This window comes from Schistocerca cancellata, chromosome 8, assembly GCF_023864275.1.
Source record: "Schistocerca cancellata isolate TAMUIC-IGC-003103 chromosome 8, iqSchCanc2.1, whole genome shotgun sequence".
Taxonomy (NCBI): Eukaryota; Metazoa; Arthropoda; class Insecta; order Orthoptera; family Acrididae; genus Schistocerca; species Schistocerca cancellata.
In genome coordinates this window covers 287,279,605-287,296,326 of record NC_064633.1, presented here as the reverse complement: position 1 = coordinate 287,296,326, position 16,722 = coordinate 287,279,605, and the positions used below count along the sequence as shown (strand labels likewise).

The following is a 16,722-nucleotide window of genomic DNA, read 5'->3' as shown; positions in this document are numbered from 1 at the left end:
TTTCACTACCGTCTGCAGGACGTTCCCGTGGAAGTTGAAATGGACGTCGCCGTGTACAGTTCATCCGCAGATGATCTGTTGAATGGCAGATCGAACAGGTAGGGGGTTGTCCAATGTAAGTTACCTGTGCACGACGGCCGCCAATGGCAACATACGAAGGTATATGCTTTTTTAAGTCCAGGCGTACACTTCGCACCCTGCTGTTAACTTGGTAGCGATATGCACTCGACCATTTTTCATTGGTAACTGACAAAACGACGCCGTACAGTGACAGAGAACGTGCTATCAGGTCATTAGGGCACTCAGGTGGCACATTAAATACCCTGACGGTTCTCACTCCGTATCCCGAAGGCGCGACTTGGACATTGCTAATACTGCCATCATTATCAGGAAATGGTCTCACACCAGCATGCTCCTCAACGAATTTCTCATAAGTGTCACTCGAAATAAATTTGATAAATAACGAGTACTGCACAAAGTCCAACTGGAACGTGTCGACTATATCTTCCGGCAATTTCAGATTTTCAAAAATCCACTCATGGAGTTCGAAAGCCGTCGGTCGCAAGGGAGCACGATCGAAAACACACTGAACGCTGTTCGCTCTGTTAATTGTCGACATCTTACTTACAACAGTGGTACAGAAACAAACGTTAACAGCGCTCGCACACGCTGCTCAGCTCTCCACCGCAGCACTGCTCGCGACGTAAACACTGGCACGCGCTACCGCCCGTCACCGCGCGATGTGCACTGGCCGAGTGCCTGAGCACGACTGATCCATCTGAGCCACCGCGGGCACTGAGGATAGTGCGTCTGCAGGGATTTATCCCTTGCACGATCCGGTGGCTCAGATGGATAGAGCGTCTGCCATGTAAGCAGGAGATCCCGGGTTCGAGTCCCGGTTGGGGCACACATTTTCAACATGTCCCCAATGAAGTATATCAACGCCTGCTTGCAGCTAGGGTGTCCATTTAATTATCATTTCATTTCTAGCAAAGCTGCATGGTCATTGACGGTAACTGTTCTTTCGGGAACAGATACTACCGTCATATATAGTTAAAAATATGGGTTCCCGGCCTTTGACCTTCTTGTGCGAACGCACACGCTATGCCCGAACTCGTACGGGCCTTGGTAGATTAATCTGCCACGAGTAATGAGTATGATGGGCAAACATCTATTAGGCGCACTACGAATGTAGTGTTGTGGACATGTTGGGAATGTGGATCTCAGGGGGAGCGTGCAAGGGATAAGTCGCTGCAGACGCACTATCCATATAGCACTAGGGACAGAAAGTTGGCTGAAACCAGAAGTAAACAGTAATGAAATCTTAAACTCAGATTGGAATGTATACCGCAGAGACAGGCTGAACAGTGAAGGGGGAGGCGTGTTTATAGCGATAAGAAGTGCAATAGTATCGAAGGAAATTGACGGAGATCCGAAATGTGAAATGATTTGGGTGAAGGTCACGGTTAAAGCAGGCTCAGACATGGTAATTGGATGTCTCTATAGGCCCCTTGGCTCAGCAGCTGTTGTGGTTGAGCACCTGAAGGATAATTTGGAAAATATTTCGAGTAGATTTCCCCACCATGTTATAGTTCTGGGTGGAGATTTTAATTTGCCGGATATAGACTGGGAGACTCAAACATTCATAACGGGTGGCAGGGAGAAAGAATCCAGTGAAATTTTTTTAAGTGCTTTATCTGATAACTACCTTGAGCAGTTAAACAGAGAACCGACTCGTGGCGATAACATATTAGACCTTCTGGTGACAAACAGACCCGAACTATTTGAAAACGTTAACGCAGAACACGGAATCAGCGATCATAAAGCGGTTACGGCATCGATGATTTTAGACGTAAATAGGAATATTAAAAAGGGTAGGAAGATTTTTCTGTTTAGCAAAAGTGACAAAAAGCAGATTTCAGAGTACCTGTTGGCTCAACACAAAAGTTTTGTCTCAAGTACAGATAGTGTTGAGGATCAGTGAACAAAGTTCAAAACCGTCGTACATTATGCGTTAGATGAGTATGTGCCAAGCAAGATCGTAAGAGATGGAAAAGAGCCACCGTGGTACAACAACCGAGTTAGAAAACTGCTGCGGAAGCAAAGGGAACTTCACAGCAAACATAAACATAGCCAAAGCCTTGCAGACAAACAAAAATTACGCGAAGCGAAATGTAGTGTGAGGAGGGCTATGCGAGAGGCGCTCAGTGAATCCGAAAGTAAAGTTCTATGTACTGACTTGGCAGAAAATCCTAAGAAATTTTGGTGTTATGTCAAAGCGGTAGGTGGATCAAACCAAAATGTCCAGACACTCTGTGACCAAAATGGTACTGAAACAGGATGACAGACTAAAGGCCGAAATACTAAATGTCTTTTTCCAAAGTTGTTTCACAGAGGAAGATTGCACTGTAGTTCCTTTTCTAGATTGTCGCACAGATGCCAAAATGGTAGATATCGAAATAGACGACAGAGGGATAGAGAAACAATTAAAATCGCTCAAAAGAGGAAAGGCCTCTGGACCTGATGGGATACGAGTTCAATTTTACACAGAGTACGCGAAGGAACTTGCCCCCCTTCTTGCAGCGGTGTACCGTAGGTCTCTAGAAGAGCGTAGCGTTCCAAAGGATTGGAAAAGGGCACAGGTCATCCCCGTTTTCAAGTAGGGACGTCGAACAGATGTGCAGAACTATAGACCTATATCTCTAACGCCGATCAGTTGTAGAATTTTGGAACACGTATTGTGTTCGAGTATAATGACTTTTCTGGAGACTAGAAATCTACTCTGTAGGAATCAGCATGGGTTTCGAAAAAGACTGTCATGTGAAACCCAGCTCGCGATATTCGTCCACGAGACTCAGAGGGCCATAGACACGGGTTCACAGGTAGATGCCGTGTTTCTTGACTTCCGCAAGGCGTTCGATACAGTTCCCCACAGTCGTTTAATGAACAAAGTAAGAGCATATGGACTATCAGACCAATTGTGTGATTGGATTGAGGAGTTCCTAGATAACAGGACGCAGCATGTTATTCTCAATGGAGAGAAGTCTTTCGAAGTAAGAGTGATTTCAGGTGTGCCGCAGGGGAGTGTCATAGGACCGTTGCTAATCACGATATACATAAATGGCCTGGTGGATGACATCGGAAGTTCACTGAGGCTTTTTGCAGATGATGCTGTGGTGTACCGAGAGGTTGTAACAATGGAAAATTGTACTGAAATGCAGGAGGATCTGCAGCGAATTGACGCATGGTGAAGGGAATGACAATTGAATCTCAATGTAGACAAGTGTAATGTACTGCGAATACACAGAAAGATAGCTCCTTTATCATTTAGCTACAAAATAGCAGGTCAGCAAATGGAAGCAGTTAATACCATAAATTATCTGTGAGTACGCATTAGGAGTGATTTAAAATGGAATGATCATATAATGTTGATCGTCGGTAAAGCAGATGCCAGACTGAGATTCATTGGAAGAATCCTAAGGAAATGCAATCCGAAAACAAAGGAAGTAGGTTACAGTACGCTTGTTCGCCCACTGCTTGAATACTGCTCAGCAGTGTGGGATCCGTACCAGATAGGGTTGATACAAGACATAGAGAAGATCCAACGGAGAGCAGCGCGCTTCGTTACAGGATCATTTAGTAATCGCGAAAGCGTTACGGAGATGATAGATAAACTCCAGTGGAAGACTCTGCAGGAGAGACGCTCAGTAGCTCGGTACGGGCTTTTGTCAAAGTTTCGGGAACATATCTTCACCGAAGTGTCAAGCAGTATATTGCTCCCTCCAACGTATATCTCGCGAAGAGGCAATGAGTATAAAATCAGAGAGATTAAAGCCCACACAGAGGCATACCGACAATCCTCCATTCCACGAACAATACGAGACTGGAATAGAAGGGAGAACCGATAGAGGTACTGAAGGTACACTCCGCCACACACCGTCAGGTGGCTTGCGGAGTATGGATGTAGATGTAGATGTAGATATAGATCCTCTGTGCTCGCGGTGGCTCAGATGGATAGAGCGTCTGCCTCGTAAGCAGGAGATCCCGGGTTCGAGTCCCGGTCGGGGCACACATTTTCAACATGTCCCCAATGAAGTATATCAACGCCTGCTTGCAGCTAGGGTGACCATTTAATTATCATTTCATTTCTAGCAAAGCTGCATTGTCATTGACAGCAACTGTTCTTTCGGGAACAGATACTACCGCCATATATAGTTAAAAATATGGGTTCCCGGCCTTTGAGCTTCTTGTGCGAACGCACACGCTATGCCCGAACTCGTACGGGACTTGGTAGATTAATCTGCCACGAGTAATGATTATGATGGGCAAACATCTATTAGGCGCACTACGAATGTAGTGTTGTGGACATGTTGGGAATGTGGATCTCACGGGGAGCGTGCAAGGGATAAGTCCCTGCAGACGCACTATCCTCTGTGCCCGCGGTGGCTCAGATGGATAGAGCGTCTGCCGTATGAGCAGGAGATCCCGGGTTCGAGTCCCGGTCGGGGCACACATTTTCAACTTGTCCCCAATGAAGTATATCAACGCCTGCTTGCAGCTAGGGTGTCCATTTAATTATCATTTCATTTCTAGCAAAGCTGCATGGTCATTGACGGTAACTTCTTTCGGGAACAGATACTACCGTCATATATAGTTAAAAATATGGGTTCCCGGCCTTTGACCTTCTTGTGCGAACGCACACGCTATGCCCGAACTCGTATGGGCCTTGGTAGATTAATCTGCCACGAGTAATGAGTATGATGGGCAAACATCTATTAGGCGCACTACGAATGTAGTGTTGTGGACATGTTGGGAATGTGGATCTCACGGGGAGCGTGCAAGGGATATGTCCCTGCAGACGCACTATCATCTGTGCCCGCGGTGGCTCAGATGGATAGAGCGTCTGCCATGTAAGCCGGAGATCCCGGGTTCGAGTCCCGGTCGGGGCACACATTTTCAACATGTCCCCAATGAAGTATATCAACGCCTGCTTGCAGCTAGGGTGTCCATTTAATTATCATTTCATATCAGAAATTATTTAACGTACACTATAATTAATATCAAAGCTCCAGATTACAGCCATTTTCCATGGTAGATTTTAATATAACTATTCTTTGCTTACGAACTTGGGCTACATACTCTTTAATCTTAATATTTCCTATAAAATTACGTACAGCATTGATTAAGTAATTTACTATATAATAATTTCGTGTGATTTTACCTAATTTGCACTACGGACCTTGTGCATGTATACAAGGGAATTCAGGCCGTGGAATAGTAAAGTGGCCATGTATTTTACCACGTTTAGTAACCAGCAATATTTGTTGCAAGTGAGAATCACATTATTTCTGTTTGTTCATCCAAAACATTTATATCCAGCCAGTTCTATTTTCTAAGCATTATGCAGCTTACGTAGTAAGAGTTCAATCGTACTTCAAGTAGTCGGATGACATCCACAACTGACAGTTGGGGCTTAAAAGCTCACGAGTAAGATGTAAGTCGAATTCGCTCCCATTGTTGACTGACGTCGCTAGATTGCACATCATGCTGGCGAAAATGTGTGCACCGATATCCGCGAAACTCAGTAACATTAGAGTCCAATAAATTTCGATTGGCTTTTGTATATTAGATCAATGACCACAATACCTGATCTGTGGTGGAATGAACGAGAAGTTATGTGATGTCCTTGTGATTGGAGTAAGCTATTGTTGGACGTCGGGCCGGCCGAAGTGGTCGTTCGGTTAAAGGCGCTGCAGTCTGGAACCGCAAGACCGCTACGGTCGCAGGTTCGAATCCTGCCTCGGGCATGGATGTTTGTGTTGTCCTTAGGTTAGTTAGGTTTAACTAGTTCTAAGTTCTAGGGGACTAATGACCTCAGCAGTTGAGTCCCATAGTGCTCAGAGCCATTTGAACCATTTTGTTGGACGTCGTGATTCTCAATATTGACTGACTTAAATGAACTAATTCCGAACATTACTCTCTGATAAAGTATTTCAGGATAGTGCTATATGTGAGACCCTAACTTTTTCTGGCTAAAAAATTATAAATAACATCCCCACTGAACAGTTGGTAGCTAAATGCAGCAGGTGATCTTGCCCTATGTGCTGACTGGTTTTCATAATAGGTAAACATGTCATCGTCATTAACAACAGAACGTTGGATGGAGTAATTGTTGTTTTAGTGCGTTTGTAATTACGGCGTCGAACACATTCTTGAGGAACCATCATCCTATGCTCATTTACAATTCCTGCTTCGAGGTGACCAGATCTTTATGCAAGAGAGGTGAGTCTATGAAAATCAGGTCAGTAATGTTATAGGTTGACTTTATAGATTAGACTCGTTCACGCACTGTAACGGGTCTACCACATGCCTATGCTTCGCTAATACACTATCTTACACTCCTCCTATGTTCAAAAATTCCACCGCCTGTAACTTTCCTGTATCTGAATACAGTGACGGATAAAGCACTCGCAACAATAAGAAGGAGTGATGGCGACTTAAACGAAAGCTGGTAGGCTTGTTTCTACATCTGAAAGATGATCTCTATTAAAATTTGTTGCCAGTCGTGTAAGACTGAGGGTATTAGCACCACTATTAGATGCAAATCAAGTTTGCTTTAAATACGTGCCGTAACAGAGCATTAGTTACCTCTAGGATTGGACGTAGTGAGCTGATGTTATCAAGAATGTCATTACGGCTCAAAGAAGCGACCATCAGCAACTCACTGATTTAGAATGAGGTCGTGTAATAGGACTGAGAGAGACTAGATGTTCCTTCTGCAATATTTCAGAAAGACTTGGCAGGAATGTAGTCACAGCGGCGATCACGAGAATGTACGGTTGCTAGATGACCGGGTTTTGGACAGCCACTTGGCATTACAGAGAGGGAAGATCATGGTGTTCGGCGTATGGCTCTGGCGTATCGTACTGCATCTGCAACAGCAGTTTTAGCAGCAGTCGTCACCACAGTGATACAGTGAACATAGGTTACTTCAAGGACATCTCCGAGCCAGACGCCCTGTAGCGTGCACTCCACTAACCCCAAACTACCACCATTTGTGACTTCAGTGGTGTCAAGCGAGAGCTCATTGTAGGGCAGGGTGGAGGTCCGTTGTGTTTTATGAGGATAGCTGGTTCTGCCACGATGCTACTGGTGGCCGTGCATTGCTTAGAAGAAGGTCAGCTGAGGGCCTGCACCCACCCTGTCTGCGTACTGGACACAATCATCTTGTTTAACTCTGCGGCCGAATGTCCTTCCTGTCGCCGCGGTAGTCACTTACCTAAATAAGGGAAATCGTGTGCGCCACCTCTCTGTGATTTACTGAAACTTTGTTCTGTGACTGTCCAAAAAACCACACTCAGCCCTGACGGTACACCAACCGCTCTCGTTAACACTTGGCTTACTTTCGATCGCGACCTGGCTTACTTCCATACCTCGCAAGTTATTGTGCTGTGCGTTACACTATTCGAGCAGTTAAGTAAATGCGTAAATGTGTAGTAACAGTTTCTCATTTTTCTGTAAGGCTGCCATTTCTAATGAAAATGTTAGTAAATTTCTACAATAAACATGAAGTTGAAGTTCTGTTATCGTTTGTACTTTGTGAATTATATTGGTCATATTTCTATTAGCTGTAATAATTCATAACGCTGAGGGTGGGATTCAGTGGACAGTGTTCTCACTGACATCCGAACATCAAAACGTTGATTTTGATGAGGTTATGCATGCTGTAGAGGGACCTGTTCCGAATATCTGGCTAGTGACTTTTCATGCGTGGGTCCCTACTTCCTCATAAAATCTATGTTGAACTCTTATGCAAACCTCCCTTATCTGTAACGTGACTCTTCTTTGGACAAAGCTCAGTAGCGCTGCAGCTAAAGCTCCACCCTGGCTGCCACCCTGACGTTAAGGGCACAGATCTTCAATAGGTCCTTTTTTTTCTCTTACATCATAAAGAATATCATTAAATAGCATATGTCACACTAAATTATAAGAAAGTAGTCCTTGTCGCTTTGTAATTTCAATAATTAATCAATAATTACAGCAAACTTTCTCGTAATGTTTATTTCGTTTGTTACAGAATACATTTCCGAATGTCCTTACTCCTTACCTCTTGCATCGTTTGCTGTCCTAGACCAGATCCTGTATTGTATTTGTCGTGAAGCAACCTAAATAAATGTAACGAAACTCACTGCCCTGATGGCACATGGATTTTTCAGAAGCGGTAGCTTAATGCAGAGCTAAAGAATACATTTTAATGGAATATCCTCTCGTAGTTACTTCTCCTGCAGTCTGCTGCATGTCAGGAGCATTCAGGAATTTTTAGCTGTAATTTTAACCTACCTGCACAAGTAAACATCACAGGGTTGGCAAAGTGTAGTAGATTTACGTGGGTTAATTTTTACGGTGGATTTGAATGCTTTCCTTTGATTGTAAAGTATCTGATCAGTTGGCTCTCCTTGGAGTCAATATGTTTTAGATTCATTTTTATCCCACATGCAGAAGAACGACACGTTTTAAAAGTCTTCGTACAGTGCTTTCGTGATCTTCTCTGATTTCGTGCAGGTCAATATAACATTTTTTATTTACGAGTCAAGACTTCCACTCCTTTTTCAGAAATCCGACCAGCCGCGCGGGATTAGCCGAGCGGTCTCAGGCGCTGCAGTCATAGAGTGGGCGGCTGGTCCCGGCGAAGGTTCGAGTCCTCCCTAGGACATGGGTGTGTGTGTTTGTCCTTAGGATAATTTAGGTTAAGTAGTGTGTAAGCATAGAGATTGATGACCTTAGCAGTTAAGTCCCATAAGATTTCACAAACATTTGAACATTTGAACAAATCCGACCATATTTTCAGGGCTCTTACCAACATATCAAAATATATAGTAATATCTTCCCTAACGGAGTTACAGTACACTGTGCTGTAAAGTAATGAATAATCTTCTTCAAATCTTATTTCTGCTCAGGGAAGCTCCTAGTTCCGCATGGTGTCTGTTGTACCTCCATTGGTGCCGGCCGGAGTGTCCGAGCGGTTCTAGGCGCTACAGTCAGGAACCGCGCGACCGCTATGGTCGCAGGTCCGAATCCTGCCTCGGGCATGGATGTGTGTGATGCCCTTAGGTTAGTTAGGTTTAAGTGGTTGTAAGTTCTAGGGGACTTATGACCACAGCAGTTTAGTTCCATAGTGCTCAGAGCCATTTGAACTATTTGAACATCCATTTGTACTGGCAGCTGGATACCTAACGAGATCAGAATTGGAGATGAGTACTACTGACAGTATGACGAATGTCATAAACACTCAGGTGACAAAAGTCATGGGATTCCGACTAATATCGCGTCGGTCCTCCTTTTGACCGACATAGTGCAGCAGTAGAGCATGGCATGGACTCAACAAGTCGTTGGAAGTATCCCGCAGAAATATTGAGCCACGTTACCTCTATAGGCGTCCGTAATTGCTAAAGTTTGCTAGTGCAGGATTTTGTACACGAGCTGACCTCTATTTATGTCACATAAATGGTCGATGGGATTCCTGTCAGGCGATTTGGAGGGCCTAATCATTTTCTCGAATTGTCCAGAATGTTCTTCAAACCAACCGGGAATTGTGGCCCAGTGGCATGGCGCAGCGTCATCCATCGAAAATCCGTCGTTGTTTCGGACCATGAAGTCCATGAATGGCTGAAAGTGGTCTCCAAGTAGCCGATTAGACTGGGGACCCAGTCCATTCCATGTAACCACAGCCCACACCATTACGGACCCACCACCAGCTGGAACAGCGCATTATTGACAGCTGGGGTCCTAAGCTTCGAGAGGTCTGCGCCACACTGGAAACCTTTCGTTAGCACTTACCAACTGAAATCGGGACTCATTTGACCAGGCCACGGTTATGCAATCGTCCAGGGTAAAATCGATATGGTCACTAGATCAATAGGGGCGCTGCATGCGACGTCGTACCGCCGTCGTGCTGTCGTAGCCCGTTACTTCAAATTTCGCTTCACGCTCTTAGCAGATACGTTCGTCGTCGTACGTCTCACACTGATTTCAGTGCTTATTTCACGCAGTGTTGCTTGTCTGTTGGCATGACAACTCTACACAAAAGCCACTGTTCTAGGTAGGTAAGTGAAGACCGTCGGTCATTGTGATGTCTGTGGATCTTGGAAAATTGAATGTCCTAAAGATTTCTGAAGTGGAGTGTCCCATGTGTCTAGTTCGAACTACCATTCCCCGTACAAAGTCTTGTTAATTCCCGTCGTGGGGCCATAATCATGCCGAAAACCTTTTCACATGATTTATCGGAGCACAAATGACAGCTCAGCCAATTCTTTAACCTTTTGTACCTTGTGTACGTGATACTACCGCCATCTGTATATCTACATAACGCTCTCCCATGACTTTTGTCACCTCATTGTACGATTTCATGCTATTCTATAAGATGAAACTTAATAAAAAAGTATGCTAGCAGGTTATGAACCCTTATTGTCAGTGTAGTAGCCGAAAATCTTAGGCGTTGCTGTACACTCGCTTGCTCGAAGTTATATTAAGGTATAGGAGAGAAGCTTAAATCGTTAGTACGGATTTTCTCGGTAACTAGGAGCTGTCACATAAAAAGCCGCTAGCCAGATAGTCAGGACAGCACCCTCATAAATTTCGTTACCAACAGTACTGATGGTCCCCTACTTATGCACCACATGGCATTAACACGACAGTTCAGCAAGTAATGGCGAAGAGGAGCTCAGCTAGGGCTATGTTCGTCGCCATTTTGCATCTCAGTAATTTTGCAGGTCATTTTTGGCTTTTAAGTTACTTATCTTAAAATAATCAAGCCAGGAATCTGTTTTTGACAAGCCTGAGTGTCTCGGCAATACTGGACCAAGTGGGACATTTTTGTGGCCTCTTATCTGCACCTTACCTACATAGGAGGTCTTCACAGCGATGAATAAAGTAGGCAAACCTTCTTCCTATCGACCGTATCTCATTTATTCGTCTATGAAGTGAATACACAATACAACACGCTAGATAAAATTTGTTAGGGATTATACCAGACAGCTTTGCATTATCTTGTGAACCTAGTAGAATAAGTAACTTAACAATCCGACTGCTTATATAACCCACCTGATATTTTATCAAAACTAATGGCCATTATCATATTAATGGGGACTCGTTCAAAACTCCATTCAAGAATTTTTACTTAGTTGTTTAACTTTCCACTGCGATTTTCTACTGGTAATTCTCTGCCTTGCCTTAGCGTATTCCCGCATGGTATCATTCAAAATTCTGCGCCTCTAATATAAACAGTAATTCACATGATTCTGATGGATTCAAGTATTAATGCAGGTGAATGTTAACTTAAGGCAAGGCACTTACGCTGTTAATCCGAATAGGCAGATTACACTGTTTCATTAAGAGCAGTTTGCGTTGATCGCATAAATACGGTAATACTAGATTCAAATATTTTCAGAGCCGTAGTGTATAATCTGCAATGACTACGTAAAATTTTGACTATTGCGTACGCTTCGTAAATTACGGTTGCAATGCGCGTGTTGCAGTCAGATTCGTAGAAATGTAGTTCCAATAATCGGGACTGGCAACCGTGTTTTGTACAGTACCTCTGACTAGTTTAGTCCATTAAAATTATTCATGTACCTTCATTCGCTTCAGTAGTCGTGTTTCTGCGCTATATTATTCAAATTTCAGAATTTTTTGTGTAAGTGTGACTTAAATAAGCATTCTGTGCATTCTGTCGTATAATTAGTATTCATGTGTCACGTTTTAGATCTGTTAAATACGTTTACACGGTCTTTACCGTTAACTAACCGACTGTAAGCTATTATCAAGTTGACAAAATTAAGAACATTAAGGAATATATTGACGTAATTGCTGCCTATAGCTTTTAAGGGCTATGTCAATAACAAACTAATACTGGTATCGTTACGATATAAAAGCAAAGTATTGTGGTCATCAGTTACTAAAACAAATATCATCAAAGTACTGGTGTTAATTGGAGAATTATGATGTCACGAAATCTCGCACAGTATCAGTTCACACTATTGATGACATGATTAATTTAGCTCTAAACAGTTTAGGAAAACCTCTCAAACGAATCCCATTAAGCAACTTATTACTGACTTCCACCCATCTTAGTAATAAGAAAAGACCTCAACATAAAGGTAGGATCGCTACGCTTGTCCTACACTCAAGTAACCTCCGAAACCCATTCCCTATCTTACTGCTTTGTTATAAACCCATCTGAATCCTAACTTCCTCAAATCAAAAAGTGTTTCATTCGAAATAAAAAGTACCTGCCTAACCTAAACATGTTCCAGCTGATACTCAGCGAAGATTCTGACATCTACTGCATTCTGATTTGTTAACTCCCAGCTGTGAGTTTTTCATTTTTTATTCCTGGTCTCACATAACCTCGAACCTTCCAAACAACTCCATGCATCCCAGCGCCCACCGAAGCTCCCTAGTTTGAACAAGAGATTAAACCTTGCAATCATTGGGCAAGTGGTTGGTCCGGAATTTAATCTTGATTTCCACATACGCAACGTCCTCCGAGGTCTTTCTGTCCTGCTTTCCTTGTCTGTGTTTTCTCTCAATACACTTCAAATATTGACTGCCTCGTTACCAATGGCACCCATATTTATAGCTGTATACACTATCTCAGCCATCCTGTGGTAGGATTCCGGGAACATGTAAACAGCTTAAAAAGGGCCTTGCCTTCCTAACACTCTTTCAACCGAGCCTAGGATGTTGGTGACGTTTCTGGGATGCCCAGTTAACAGAATATAGGGATGTTGGTGACGTTTGTGGGATGCCCAGTTAACAGAATATAGACGTAAACTATTGCACTGAAGCGTACCTACAAAGTTTCAAGAACCAGATTTGAGAGATCCAGTTATACGAGGGTTGTCCAGAAAGTAAGTTCCGATCGGTTGTGAAACGGAAACCACTGTGAATATCCTGTAAAGCTTTGCACAGATGTATTGGGCAGTGTCTCTAATATGCCCATCGCTCGTGTCGCGTCGCTCTTTTCAGTTTTGACTGAACAGTGAGCACGTAAAGATGCGTAGGGGATAGCATCTCCCGCCAAGTATGAGGGCCTGGTTAGAGATTTCACCTGTGTCATGCAGCCCTCATAACACAACTGTCGAGTTGTTTCTTCTTCGTGCCACTTCTCGGCCGCACACTGCAGGGGCAATGAAGACGCTCCTACAGCGTTTCCAATGTATTTGATCACCCACAATACAGTCCGTAATTGGCTCCCCCCGAGTCTCATCTCTATTCACAAGAACAGCTGGCATTGAAGACAAAATTTTTCCACAGACAACGAGCTGCAGACCGGTGCAGATAACTGGCCGAAAGCAAAGGTGGCTGCTTTCTACGACGAGGATATTGGAAAGTTGATACAACACTGCGATAAAACTTGAAGTTGTAACGTCGACTATGTAGAGAAGTAAGTGGAAGGTGTACTTAACTGTTGCAAATAAAACGTTCCTGGTTTTCACTGTGGTTTCCATTTCGCGACCGATTGGAACTTACTTCCTGGACAGCCCCCGTATACTGCAACCCTGCTTATTACTCATGTAGGGATCTCGAAGACAAGATTCGACAGATTACAGAGCACACAGAGGCGTTTAAGCAATGTTCCTTCCCCCCCCCCCCCCCCAATACGTCAATGGAACGTGACGATGCCGATATAAATGGTACACTGAGTTGCATAGTTCACAGCAGATCGTAGAGTATAGATGCAAAAGACAGAGGATCAAGATTAAAGTCTTGTACGATCAAATCTCTAATTAAATCCAACGAAACTATTTTTATACTCCTTACAGTTACCATAAGAAAAACCCTCATTTCATTTCAGATTTAGTCTCTTAAATCGTTTAGCAGCTCCTCAGATATCTCCTAACTTACCGTAAAGGAAAATTGTTAAGGCTTTCGTTGCCACTTGTTAACAAACTGCCTGTTGTCTTCTGTCTCGGGTTCTTAGATCGACGAGTCTGCTACCAGCAACGAAGGATGAAACTTTAACATGCTAGCCTCTCGTGCTGGTGAAACGTCAGAAAAATCATCAGAGGAACGTCAGCCGAAGAACCCAAGACAGAAGCCAACAGCCAGTTTCTTAGTGTTCAGCGTCCTAGTTTTTCAGTTTGCGAACGTCAGCGTTTTTTGCAGACGTGGGACAACGGCTGCGTTGTAGGTAATGGAAAAAGAACACCACAGCCGTACATTCAAAGTATTTATTATTCAGACAACTAGTTTCAACACTACAGTTACGTCATCTTCAGGTCCCGTATATCAAAAAACAACTTAAATAGTTAGAATGTGTATCTAATAACAACTGATGCAATAAGTTAGATAACACAACAGTTTATCATGAAAGGAATAAAACACAACAAAAGTAGTCTGAGTGTACTCATCAATGGATGAAAGTACATGAATACAACACACAGCAGAAAAATGTAGGCTATAATACTAAGCGTAACAGTGGGTTTAATTATATGTGAAAGGGAGGAACCTTCGAAGGTAACCACATTTTGAGGGCTTCTAGGTTGCATTAGGTTCTCTTTTCTTCCTGAACGAGATCATCTATTTCCAACGTTGACTGGAACTCTGGTCTGCTTAATTAAGAGTATGCTTATGATGTATATGTCTTTTATTGGTTCAAATGGTTCTGAGCACTATGGGACTTAATATCTGAGGTCATCAGTCCCCTAGAATTTAGAACTACTTAAACTTAACTAACCTAAGGACATCACACACATCCATGCCCGAGGCAGGATTCGAACCTGCGACCGTAGCGGTCGCGCGCTTCCATACTGAAGCCCCTAGAACCGCTCGGCCACACGGGTCGGCTGTCTTTCATTATTGACTCACTTTCTTCGTACACTTTTCTATAACTACAGGATATTTTTCTTATTGCTTTAACATAGTTCCAAGTCGTAACTGAGTTCCCGTTTTCGTTATGATTGCTTATAGGTAACTGTCCATCACACTATCACATATGATGCAAGTGCAATTTTTCCAGTTTCGTCTTGTTGTACCCATTTCTCAATTATATGTAGTGTTTCTCCTTCGTGTGCGCTCCAGCGGGCCAGTTAACAGGAATCCATGGAAGGTTATCTTACCATTCATTATTTGCCAATTGGTTTACTTTTATTAAACATCGATTCTGGCAAATTTAAGGCACACTTTTTGAAGGTCAAATGTAACAACGTCTAGTACAAATTTGGTAACGGTTAAAATGTTTAAATAAATTTAAATATTCCAGCTATCAGAAGGGCTTTAATTAGAAATCAAAAGTATTGAAGGTCAAATGTAACAAAGAACAGCACAAATTTTGTGGTATTAACATCATGCAAGGTGTGAAGGTATGGTAAGGTGCCGGGATAAGATTAATTCAGACCACCTTCAAAACAAATTTTTTAACAAAGAATTCTTACTCAAAAGTTATGGAAAACTTACTTTCATACTCGTTCTTCTTTCAAAGGGTAGCCATTATAAAGCTTTCTCTTGAAAGAAATTTTCACTCTACAGCGGAGTGTGCGCTGATATGAAACTTCCTGGCAGATTAAAACTGTGTGCCGGACCGACACTCGAACTCGGGATCTTTGTCTTTCGCGGGCAAGTGCTGTACCAAATGAGCTACCCAAGCACGACACACGCCCCGTCCTCACAGCTTTACTTCTACCAGGACCCGAGTTCGAGTCTCGGTCCGGCACACAGTTTTAATCTGCCAGGAAGTTTCAAGCTTTCTCTTGATAACATTTACACTGATCCAACGCCAAGTGTAATGTACCAGTTACAGTAGTGTCAAATTTGAGCCCAAAGCAATTACAACATCAGATAAAAGTTTCAACTACAGCTCGATAACTACTTGCGATAAAAAATTTAAAATGCCCAATCCATCTTAAAAATGAACGTAGTAAATCCCAAACAAATTTATAACAACACACTAACAGCTATTCGAACCTAAAAACAAATTCAGGTAAATTTAATTTCGCAAAAAGCACTTGAAATACACAACAGATTACAGTGGGACACCCTCATCACAAGTTCTGTACACACCAGGGTTTCTCGTGCCACAATTAGAAATATTTTAACTTACTGTACAGGAATACCGAACAATTTCAGATGAGCGCCAGATTAAGAGACTTGAACTGTTCAATTTCAGAAGTTAATAACGTAACTCAAGAGCTAATCTGGAGCATTAGAATTAATCCTCTGTTACTTTAGTGTGTTTACGGAGCCGCAATCTAGCGATCTTACATCATTTCACACGTCAGTTTTACTCACATTTCCTACAGATACATTACACGCTTCATTAAATTGGCATGATAAGGTCTGAAACATAAGTCAGTTACCACTGGTCCCAAACATGCATACAAAATAATTCTCCATCCCACCTCCCCCCACCAAGACAAACTCAGCGACAACCTTGTAACATGAACAGTTAAAACAAAAAAATGACAATCGCCGAATAACGGACTAAAGGCTCCCCATAAGGGTAGACTCAATTTCAATTTTGCAGGATGAACAGTTAAGACACACAGATGGTCAAGTACTCAGTAATAAAGATACTCCGCTTCACGTGTTTCAATGCAACCATGGCGCAGCGACAGTATAGTCATTGCTGTATAGACCTCCAACCGTTGCTTTAACCGCCAATCTCCTGTTAGCAGTACCAGTATTACGCAACCGTAGCGCTATTGCACACTTAAGGGGAGCTGC

General features: G+C 42.9%; 3 non-coding genes across 3 annotated transcripts; all 3 read left to right on the top strand.

Annotated features, from left to right (window-relative positions):
- Positions 1-833: 833 nt before the first annotated feature.
- On the top strand, positions 834-907 carry Trnat-ugu (transfer RNA threonine (anticodon UGU)). Its single transcript has one exon. It is a non-coding gene; the product is annotated as a tRNA-Thr (tRNA).
- Positions 908-3,994: 3,087 nt separating this feature from the next.
- Positions 3,995-4,069, top strand: Trnat-cgu (transfer RNA threonine (anticodon CGU)). Its single transcript has one exon. It is a non-coding gene; the product is annotated as a tRNA-Thr (tRNA).
- Positions 4,070-4,435: 366 nt separating this feature from the next.
- Positions 4,436-4,510, top strand: Trnai-uau (transfer RNA isoleucine (anticodon UAU)). Its single transcript has one exon. It is a non-coding gene; the product is annotated as a tRNA-Ile (tRNA).
- Positions 4,511-16,722: the final 12,212 nt, after the last annotated feature.